Source organism: Phoca vitulina, unplaced genomic scaffold, assembly GCF_004348235.1.
Source record: "Phoca vitulina isolate PV1807 unplaced genomic scaffold, GSC_HSeal_1.0 scaffold110, whole genome shotgun sequence".
Lineage (NCBI taxonomy): Eukaryota > Metazoa > Chordata > Mammalia > Carnivora > Phocidae > Phoca > Phoca vitulina.
The window spans coordinates 1,361,164-1,373,092 of NW_022589813.1; the positions used below are offsets into that span (position 1 = coordinate 1,361,164).

At 45.4% G+C, this 11,929-nt stretch overlaps 1 pseudogene; it reads right to left on the reverse strand.

The window, feature by feature from the left end:
* Positions 1 to 1,774: 1,774 nt before the first annotated feature.
* On the reverse strand, positions 1,775 to 9,716 carry LOC116628053 (annotated as a pseudogene).
* Between the last annotated feature and the right edge of the window lie 2,213 nt (positions 9,717 to 11,929).

Sequence of the window (11,929 nt, forward strand, 5' to 3'; positions counted from 1 at the left end):
GACTCTGGATGGATGCCCTAAGGAGTCGGTGGCTCCATGAGTAACAATCACAAAGCAATTCTCTCTTCTCAGCTTGTTCCTGAGAATGCCCAGAAGGCCCAGATATGACTGGAGACCCCTTTTCTCAGAACACCAAGATGATGCTGTCCTTACCTGGGATCCATGGCCCTGTTGTCCCTATAACTATGCTGTGTTGCACCTACAAGTCTGGCAAGGTCCTTTTCCCAGGTCTTGTTCATTCCTTTCTCATTATGGCCTTCTCTTTCCAGTTCTTCCTCCCCATCTAACACCACTGGGCAAACTCCTACTCATCCTTAGTGTATTCTCAGTCACCTCCTCCCAGAAGCCTTCCACAATTCTCCCAGTTTAAATGGCAGCTTCCTCTGCACTTCCTTAGCCCTTGGTTTATATCTTTATTTTTATAATCATTATTCATATTAATGTCTCCCTCAGTCACTCAGAGGTTCCTAAAGGTCAGGGGCTTGTATTTTTTAATAAACTGTATACCATTGTGCCCAGTTGATAACATTCATTCATTCCACAAATATTTTTTGAGTACAAAGCAAGCACTGTGCTAGATTTGGGGTTAGGTAAGGTAAATTTTCCCTATTACCCTGGAACCCAGAGTCTACTTCAAGAGAAAAACAATCTAACAAAAGTTATGACTCAGTGTTCTAAGTGTTATGAAAGGTACATACAAGGCACAGAATGAAACAAAAGAGGGAGGCTGACTCTACAGGAAATCAGGAAAGATTTTGCAAAGGAAATGCTCCAGGTGGGCTTTGCAATACAAATGGGAGCTTGTCAGGAAGACAAAGCTGTTGGAGAGGAAAGGCTTGGTAGATAGAGGGAACAGTCTGAGTAAAGGCCTAGAGGCATGAAACGGTGAGTTGAATGCAGGGAATTACACCTGTAGCATGGATGAAGAGTGGAATTTGTGCAGGGGCAGTAGGGGATATAGCTGAGATTAAGGAGGTAGGGAGTGAAGGATTCTGTATGCCCTACTGAAGAGCTTGAGTTGATTCTGATAGGCGATATGGGGTGTCTGTCAAAGTCACAGACCAGTAGCCTGTTGTCACTGCCCATAGGCAGAATCTTGATGACCATGTTTGTTTTTGTTTTTTTTTTAAGTTAATGGTCTTTTTTATTGGAAAAAAAAAAAAGACTAGCCTTTACAACTTGGAATGGATGTAAATTGTAATTTCTTGATCAGCAATGTTGATGCTTGTGCTGAAGTCCCACAGCCACAACCTACTCTGCTGACTCCAAGTGATGGTTCAGGAGGTTTTAAAAGCAGAGAGTCCCAAGATGCTCCCTTGGTAAGGTTTCTTTTCTTAAGAAAAAATTTGTGTGAATGGTGACAGCCTGACACCCATTTCACTCTAGGACAACGCTAAACCAACACATGCAGCATGCCACTGGGATGAGTATCATGGTCACCATGGATGGAGGTGCCTGGAGGTACGAGAGGGCCGTCCTGCTAAGTGGGGCTGCGTCTAGACAGTTTATCCTTCACCCATTTTTCTGCACAGCATCTTGAGGTAAGCCAATTTTAAATGTTTTGTTTTCAGTAAATCAGCTATGACAATTTATACTAACAAATTGAACTAGAATCTATTTGAAGAAGTTTTAAATTTGTTTTTTCATTTTTAGTTTTTAATACAAATGCCTGACTGTGTTCAGTTGTCAAGCTGCATGCATGAAAAACTGGCCAGCCCAAACAGTGTATTAATCATAAGCAAATGGAAGTGCAAGGAGTCCACTAGGTTCTTCCTTATCATTAAGGTTGTACAAGTATTTATATCGTAAAACTGATGTGTAGCTTGATCTTTAGGGGACAGGACCACCAACCAATACATGCAGATTTTGTGTGTGTGGACAGAAGGTACTTTTGACAGTTTTGCTATATAGAAACAGAATGAGTAAATGAGCTTTTTTTTTTTTTTTTTGCAAGAGGTAAGTAAAAGATTCAATTTGATTCTTCTAGAAGAGGGGAAAGGAGTTGAAAGTAGGCCTTCATTTTGCACTCATCATCTGTACGAATTCTTCATAGTTGACTTGCCCATCTCCATCAATATCTGCTTCTCTGATCACTTCATCTACTTCTTCATCTCTTAGTTTTTCTCCTAAGTTGGTCATGACATGACGTAGCTCCACCACACTGATGTAACCGTTGCCATCCTTGTCAAAGACTCAGAATGCCTCGCGAATTTCTTCTTCACTGTCTGTATCTTTCACTTTTCTAGCCATCACAGTCAAAAATTCTGGGAAGTCAGTAGTGCCATTACTGTCGGCATCCACCTCGTTGATCAGATCCTGCAGTTCGGCTTCTGTTGGGTTCTGACCCAGTGACCTCATGACAGTTCCAAGTTCCTTTGTTGTGACGGTGCCATCGCCATCTTTGTCAAATAGGGAGAAAGCTTCCTTGAACTCAGCAATCTGTTCTTGGGTCAGCTGATCGGCCCTGGCGAGCGAAGGGAAGAGGAGCAGAGGGAGCCAGGGTGGCTGCACCAGCGCAGGGGCTGTGCCGGTGGGTTGCCTCCCTGCTGCTGCCGCCACTGCTAAGGTGCCACATGCGCCGCTGGCGGCCGACTGCGAGTAATGGCGCCGCGCCTGCGAGGCTCCCAGCACCACTGCCCAGCCATGTTTGTTCTTGATGAGCCCACATCCTTGGCTTGATGGGACTGGGGATGGGCATCTGGACCAAGCCCAAATCCCCTCTCCCAAGATTTGTAATTAGAGCTGAGAAAGAGTTGTCCTTCTCTAGAATGGCTAATATATGGCATGTGAAATCACTAGGTAAGGTCCTTTTTTGGTTCATTAGTACAGAGGTGATAGGCTGAATTGTGTTGCCCCAAAATTCGTATGTTGAAGTCCTTAACCCCAGTGCTAACCTTAGAATGTAACTGTCTTTGGAGATAGAGTTTTTGAAGAGGTAATTAAGATTAAATGAGGTCATTGGACTGGGCCCTAATCTGGTATGACTGGCATCCTTATTAGAAGAGGAGATTAGGACACAGGCACACACAGACCGAAAACCATGTGAAGACATAGGGAGATGGCCATGGACAAGGCAGGGAGAGAGGCCTCAGAAGAAACCAACACTACTGACACTTTGATTTTAGTCTCTTCTAGCCTCCAAAATGGAGGGAAAATCCATGTCAGTGTTTAAGGCACCTACTCTGTGGTACTTCGTTATGGAAGCCCTAGTAAACTAATAGAGTGGGTTTCTAGCTAACTAACAGATTTGGGCATCTGGTTGTAGTCTGCAGAAAGATCCTGTTCAGCGGGCCCCAAAGGATGGCCCCTCCCCCCCCACCTCACCATCCACATGGTAACATTCTGATGCCTGGTCGTAGAGGAGGGGACTGCTTCTCTCCTCATTCTGGAAACAACATTGCTGCTGTTCCCAGATAGAATGCATGCACACTGGATGCTGATGGAAGGAAGTTTGAGCAGTTCTTTGCTCAGGGATTCAGGGTTCAGGTGCTAAGTATCAAACTATGCAGTATCTGGGGCAGCAGGGCTTCATTCTGACCATCTTGACCACAGGCACTTCTCAGAATGCCCCAGGACTTTGAGTATGTCCCATGCAGATGGTACCCCTATCCCAATGCTCTCCTTTCTCTCCCACCCTTCTTAAGCCCTCTCCCTTTATTCCTTTTCTTCTGGAGTAACCCCACCCTCCTGCTTTCCCTCCCATTCTTGGATTCACACCCCTGTCCTTCAGCACATTCCACCAAAATCAAGTCTCCATACCCACCGGTCTCTTCTGGTATCTGGCACATTTACCAGCCTTAGGCTGTGACAGTCAAGGGCTTTTCCCTTCCACCTTGGTTACTGATGTCTATAGAGGGCAGTTCCAACTCAGGGCCAGCTGGCTGGGCTGTGGAGACTGCTTTTGTTCTGTAGATAGTTTGGAGCATCTCTTTCTATTCTAGGTTTCTGAGGCTAGTTATTCGCTAGAGTATTTAGAATGAAACTGATCTCATCACCCCAACAATTACTTTACTTCCAAACTACACCCCTGCTATATACACATCCTTCTGATCTGCATGATAATTTAATATTTCTGTTATTAACATAACTTTACATCTATTTCTTGTAAGCTAATACTCATTATGTTGTTATTTGCCCTTTTCTTGCTCAGAGTTAAATCATAAATCTACTTGGCAGTAAATGCTTGTTCTAAGTTCCACTTACGTTGGAGCCTAGCTGGTCTTATTTTACTTCACTGTATGTATAAGCCTAGAAATGATGAGGTGGCCATAGGCTACCTGCTCTGGACATGAAGGGGCTCAAAACTGAGAAGGGAGAGGTTAATGAAGCAGACATCCAACATAAACAGAAGAGTGATGGAGATGGGAGTAATTCTTAGTTCCAGGTCATATTCTGGTTTTAATTCCCAGAACTTTCCTGCCCTGAGATGTCTGTGGCAGAGATGGATCACATCCTAAATGTACATCCTCCCTTCTATAGCAATAATAAACCCTAGTTTTTAGTGCAGTACATGGCTGCCTAGATTAAAGACTACATTTCCCAGCTTCCCTTGCAACTAGGTGTGGCCATGGGACTATATTCTGGCCAATAGGATATAAGTGGAATTGATGTGTATAATTTCTCAGTTGTGCCCTAAAAGCCAAGTATTGATTCCTCACTCACCTTTTCCTTCCAGATTGTAGATGTGGTGGTGAGCATTTTTAGACCATGCAGGTGAGAACAATATGTAGGCATGGCAGAGCAAAAAGATGGAAGGAGCCTGGGTCCTGGACAAAATGGAGTCATTGTAAGGCTGTGGCCTGCTTATATCTGGACTATTATATGGGAGAAAAACAGCTAATTTGTTTAACCTACTGTCATATGGGGACTCTCTTATATCAATGAGATCTATAGCCATCCTTAATACTACAGGTGTTTTTTGGTCTGGCCACTGTCTCTTCCCACAAATTCTTCACCTCAGCCTTAAGTAAAAAAGCTCACCTTTCCTTTCTTGATCACTCAAATGAAAGTGGTAAAGCTGGGGTTGTTACAGTCATGCTCCCTTTGGGTGAAGGCCCATGTGAATGGGAAAAATAAAGGCAGCTTTTAGAGAGAAACAGAAATGAGAGCTATTGAGACCTGGCAGCACTGAACTTCTGGTTCCAGTGGTACCTGAAGCTAGATCTTCCTCCACACTTTCTGCTGTTTCCTTATGTGGTCTACTAAATTGCCCTTTCAGGACTAGGCTCACTGAAATTTAATTTCTTTTTCTCCCCATGCTACCAGGAGTTCCTAGTAGCTCCCGTAAGCCATCATAAATTACCTGTGCTCTCACCTTCCACCCCCCCAAAGTTTGCTGGATTTCATGTTTATTGCTGGCTACCAATGAGTTCTATAATAGAAAGGGAGCCAGCGGTGGTATTTTTAACCAGATGAAAGATGAGTCTGATTTGCCTTCTAGGATATTTATCTGCTGGCTGGTGTAAGTGTTTATTGAATGCAGAGGTGAATTCTCAGCAGCCAGGCCTGGGCAAAGAGGATGCTACAGGACCCTGTGTTTCTGCAAGGCTTCAAGCCTTCATTATTTCCAGAGTGGGATATTTCCTCTCCTTCTCCCAGAATTCCTGAAGGCTCAGACCACAGCTGCTGCCCTTTCCCAGAGAATGGTCCATGAATCACTCTGAGACTGGATAGGAGGCATGGGGATAAGGATGAGGGCTGCATTCAGAGAAAGACTTTTGTATGCATCTTGAGTCAACGAAAGTCACTGAAGCAGAAAGGTTAAGTAAGTAACTTGCTCAACATCACATAGCTTTTAAAATGGGAGTCCGGGACTTGATAGTAGATGTAAGCCTTAGCTCCCTGTTCTTCCAAATGGTGATAATAGTCTCCATCTCACCAGATTATTGTGAGGCTTAATGGAGATGGTGCCTGTTAAGCAGATTGCCTTGGTAAATTCTCCAGAAATGGCAGCTGCAATTATTTTTATAATTATGATATTTGTACTAGACAACTCTGTGAGCCCCCTGGAGCCACAGGAGGTTGGCTCCAAGAGGTGGGAGGTAGGGCTGCCATGTTGCACAACTTCCTGCCTTAAATGTGAAGGGAGCCCCCTATAGAAGAGCCATGAACTGCAGGCATCAGCTCCAAAAGGAGATCAGAGAGAAGGGATCCTAGGGAAGATTCTACTTTATAGACTTTCCCCAAGGAAATAACTATTTCCCTCTTCTATGGGAAGCAGAAACATTTTAGTTTTCGTTCAGAGATGCCCCTTCCCCATGGTGACCCCAGCCCTGCTTCCAGCAGGAAGATGCCCTTACAGTGGGAGGTCTGACATGCTTAGAGCTGCTTGCAGGTTCTTTGAAGCTGCAGCTGCTCCCCCTCTGTGCTGCACCCCATGGGCTTCTCTGCAGCTGGGCCTTAGGCAGAGCTTTAATTAATGCTAGAAGAAGGACACCCACAGCTGCGTTTGGATTCTTCCTGGCAGCTGAGGCGAAGTCTCAGGTGCGGTAGGGGGAATCTGTCCATAGTCACACCCCTACTGAAAACCTCCTGTGTTCCACATGGCCTTCTGGGCAAAGGCCAAAATTCTTAGTGTGAAGAACAAGTCCCCATGTGACAGTGACTCATCCAGGGATTGTGGAGCACAGGCAAATTCAAACTGTTAATAAGAGGTCTACCATATTTGATCAGTGTTTATATGGTAGCAAAACCAGGAGGCATGTTTGATGAATGGTAGATGGTGACTACCAGGCATATTTGCAAGCTGAAGATGAATGCTGAATCACTCAGGACACGAGGAATTTTGAGAAGCAGTGTAGGAAGGAGAGAAGAGAGATGAAGTGGCTGGTAGGGGTGAGGGACTTGGGCTGTTAAAGGAGGGAAATTATTGATGTTTCAGTTCTGTGTTATGCAATTTAAACCTCCTTCCCTATGCCTCTACTGGATCTGGAGGAAGCCACCTACTTCTTATCAACAGGTTTTGGAGTGGATTTATTTTGGGGATGTGTTGAAGTACTTAACTTCGCCTCCCCATGGATGAGATCCCAGCTGTGGCGGTTGCCCATGGGAGGCCCCTTACACCTGGTTACATGTGCATTTTATTCTTGCCACAACTTAGAATAACACTACAAGGGGAGATACTTCCAGGGTGAATATTGCTCTGTAGGTATCCTACAGCATGAGAGGGGAATGACCTCAAACGTAAGCTCCATAAAGGTAGAATGTGTGCTGTCTGTTTTATTCATTTGTGTATCCATAGTGCCTCAAACAGTGCCTAGCTTATAGTAGGTGCTGAATAATGAGTGCTCTGCAGTCTCCTCCATGTTACCTCTCTTCCCTCTTCTCTCACCCAGCTCTACATATTGTTTTAGGTCCAGTTCCAGCTTCCAGCTCTCAGAATGTGCCCTACTTTATAACTCATTCACTGATACATTCATTCAGAACATATCTTCTGAGTTTCTGTTCTGTGCCAGGCATTGTGCTAGAAGCTGGAGATACTTGTTGAACAAAACATGGAGCTTGCATGTTAAGAAAGAAAAAAAGAAGAAGAAGAATGTAGCAGGAGGGGAAGAATGAAGGGGGGGAAATCGGAGGGGGAGAAGAACCATGAGAGACGATGGACTCTGAAAAACAAACTGAGGGTTCTAGAGGGGAGGGGGGTGGGAGGATGGGTTAGCCTGGTGGTGGGTATTGAGGAGGGCACATTCTGCATGGAGCACTGGGTGTTATGCACAAACAATGAATCATGGAACACTATATCTAAAACTAATGATGTAATGTATGGGGATTAACATAACAATAAAAAAATTAAAAAAAAACAATAAAAAATTAAAAAAAACCATAATAAAAAATTAAAAAAAAAAACAACATGGAGCTTGCATAGCAGCAGGTAGAGAAAGCATCAACCCAATCATTAGATTAGAAAGTATAAAATTGCAGGCTGTGACAGATGCAGTGAAGGGCAAGTGCAAGGCTGTATGACTAAATTAAAGTAGGAGTTGTACCAAAGCGAGTAGGTGATATATGATCTGAGCTCTGGAGGCCCCCTAAGCCACGGAAGGAAGAAAAGACTCTAAGTATGGCTGGAGTGGTTGAGAATGGTGTGGGGCATGTTGGATATGAGGTTAGATAGGTCAGCAGGGGCCAGACCCGTAGAATCTTATAAGCCATATTAAATGTTTTGTTTTGTTTAGAGAAAGAGAGAGTGTGAGGGGGAGGGGCAGAAGAGAGAGGGAGAGAGAGACTCTTAAGCAGATTCCACACCCAGTTCAGAGCCCAGAGTGGGGTTCCATCTCACGATCCTGAGATGATGACCTGAGCCAAAATCAAGAGTCAGACGCTTAACCAACTGAGCCACCCAGGCACCCCCATTTTAAATGTTTTGGTCTTTATCCTAGAAACAGTGTGGAGCCATTGAAGAATTTTAAGCAAGGTAGAGATGTTTGACATGATCAGGTTTGCTTTATGAAAAGATCCTTCTGGCTGCAAAGCTTTTTTGAGCTCCCTGCCGCCTGTCCCCACCCCACAAACCAGTCTGGGACCATGTAGTTACTTTGTTGGCGATAAGGACAGCCACAGTAGGTGACTGAAATCTCAGCCATGTATTTATTGACTCTTGGTTGCTGTTCATAATGAACTCTCAGCTTCCCTGGGGGTGCCTGAGTAGATTTGCTGAGAAGAGGAAGAAGCGGTGGGGGACTTCGAGGATGGATATGGGGCTCTGTGTTCTGTTCTCACATCTGTCTCTCTCTATTGATGCCAGCTGCCAGGATGATATATTAGAATTCAGTAAGCTTCTCTCATCTTTTCCTAGAAAGGGAAGGACTGTCGGGGAGAAGCAGGCCCCTTGCCATCAATGAAGGGGGAGGCAGTTCAAATGACTCATTCTATTAAGTAGCAGGGGGAACCCACAGTTGGTGTAAGGCCGTTGTGGTGTTATTAATTCCAGTCCTCATTTGGAATGTTTAACCTTGGTGATTCTGGCAGCAGTGAGACCTGAAAGCCCTAAAACCTAAGTTGAATGAGAGCATCACGGTCTCTCTGCTCTAGGAACCAGGGTGGAAAGCCTTTTTGCTCTCTCTACCTAAGATTCTGATTCCAGGAGTAGGAGCAATGTCCCAGGAAAATGAGGGGGATCAGGCAATGCTGTATCCATCATATCTCCTGCCCAGGAACGGCTCTGATAATGTCCTGTGCTGATGGAGGGCTTACCTGGCACTTGACTCACAAAGTGAGACAGAGGACATTTGGTTCAACCAGCATTGCTCTTTAGAAGAGGAAACTTTGTTGGGAAAACACACTGGCTCATGTTCATTGCTCAAGCTCATTCTTGGAAGCACCTGGGTGGATTTCCAGGGTTGCTATGGGGAGGAGGGGAGTGACAAGAGGGGAAGGCAATAAGTTTCAGGCAAGGTGATGATGGTGATTTAGTGGAAAGCCACTTGCTTTGTGATGTGATCCTTTCCTATGACCCAGCCAGCAAATTTCTGAGAGTTCTCAAAAATCACAAAAGGGTCAGTGGGATTTGATTTGGCATATAAACTGGAGAAGAGACTGAACTCTGCATCTTGGATATTCCAGAGTGAGCCTGGGTGGGCTGGCTTTGGTCTTGTCCTCACTTCTGGACCAATGGTAATGACAGAGAGAATGTGAAGCTCTGCTTAGCTTGGGCCTGTCACAGCTCTATGCCTGGAAAGGGGCATGGAGTCCCACCAGAGCACATAGGCAGAGAGCATGCAAGGCAGGGCCTTCACCTATAGGACCCTTCTTGCCATTTGCCTTCTCTGTGTCTCTTAAGCTTTTGCCTTCTGTTTCTCTCTCTCCCTCCCTCCCCCCACCCTCTTTCCTGTTTCTTCATCTACTGCCATCAGTGGTAACCACAGCTACCCATAACTGGGCGCTAATGTATGTCAGGCCCTGTGCTACATAATTGACATCAGTTATCTTATTAATCCTCACAACAACCTTGTGAAGAAGGGACTTATTCCCATTTCATATAAGGAAACTGAAGCACAGAAAGAGTACCCACATGTCCATCCAAAGTCATGTAGCTGGTACGGGACAGGGAGGTACCAGTAGGATTTTACACCCAGGTTTATCTGGCCAGTGTTCATGCTTGCAGCCTTGGCTGAGCTGCCCCTGCTTCTCCTTCCCTCGCCTGGAGAGAGGAACAGATAAAGCTCTTCTGGGAGAGAAGGTCTGGTTAGATCTGGCTGGTTCCACCCAATATAGAGAATCCTGAGCCAGGACACCGCCTCAGACCCTTCCTTGGATCTGCAGTGCTGCCTGGAATCGCGACTCTGATCCCTGGTACAGTCTCTTGTGACCTGGGGCAGCTTACATGACCCAAGCCCAGTGACTTGAATGGAAGGAGCTGCCTCTGGCCATTTTCTCAGGATGGTGACAGGAGAGAAGTGTCTGGGAAGGCAGATGGTCCTTCAACAGGCTCAGAAGTTCCTCAGTTGGGCCAAATTCAAGGACTTGACAACTTGATGTTCTCAGACTAGTGAACTAGCTAGTCTGGTGTCCCCTGTTTTGCAGATGGAGAAACTAAGACCCTAAGAAGGAATTCAATTAGCTAAGACCTCATATAGGAAGTTTGTGACAGGAGATCTCTGGACGCAGATTCTAGGGCTCTTTCTGCCACAAAGGATTGGCCCCCAGCCCCAGACTAGGAGAGAGAATTAGAAATGCCGTCCTCACACACTTGGCAACAGAAAGTTTCTTAACTTTCTTCTTTTCCACCTGGGCTCACTCTGCCCACCCTCTCAGAGTTTTTCTGTTCAGAAAAAGAAATCCAGTCTCATTCTGATGTTTTATTAACGCAGACTGCTGGTGTTTCAACAATATTAATTAGGGCTGAATTTTACTATATTCAAACCACAGGGAGCACCACGAAAAGGGAGCCACTGAGCAAACACAAGGATCAAATGAACAGATTAATTAAATATCACCACGTGGGCAACTTGAGGCAGGCCAGCCTGCAGCCCCTCCCTCCCTGATGCAGATGGGGAGCATGGAGGCGGAACACAGGAACTGGGGGTATACATGTGGCCGAGTGGCTTAAGGCATAAGAGTAAGTTTCAATGTGACACCAGCCAGCAGTTCTTCAGCCAAGGATTCGGTTTCCTTTGTTAAAGGCAGAATGTACAGGGAGCATCCCCCACCCCGCCCCGTCTAGTCATTGCTTTCCCAATACCCTTCCCCCACCTCCAAGATATATGACATTGTGGCTATTTTCTCTGATGCATTTATTTTACTTAGTGTTCACCTTCTGCTAATGGTATGCCAGGTGCTGTTCTCAGTGCTTCACCAAAGTCAAAGTCGTGATACAGCACCTCTATGAGGTAGAAACTATTATAGCCCCATTTCAGGTGAAGAAAGTGAGGCAGAGAGGTGTGAAGTTACTGCCCAAAGTCTCGTGGCTGCTAAACGGCAGAGCTGACGTGCAAGGCCAGGCTTCCAGGCCAGAGTCTGTTTTCTAACCGCTGCCCTTGTCTACCTCTGGGTATTGGTAGATGACTGATCCCTTTGTGAGCCCAGGGCCCTGAGGCCCAGGTGTGGTCTGTCTCCTCCACCTCCAGTGGGCCCCTCCTCTCGTCAGGCTGGTGGTTAGCCCTCAGCAGGACCAGTATATGAACTCCAGATTAACTCCTTAACTCCTGTGGTTGAGAGTCAGTCTCTGGCTCTTGACTCCTTGGCTTGGGATCCAGATTCTGCCACTTGCTGGCGGTATGACCTTGGACAAGTCACTTAACTTCTCTGTGCCTTAGTTTATTTATAAAATGAGAATGCTAATAATAGTAATAAAGAATAAATGAGTTGATATGTGAACATCCCTGAAAGAGTATCTGGCATGTGGAGAGCACTATCTAAGGGTTTGATTCACTGTGATTGTCATTTTTATATTATTGTTATATTCTGCTTCCCCAAAAGGCTTCAGATTCTT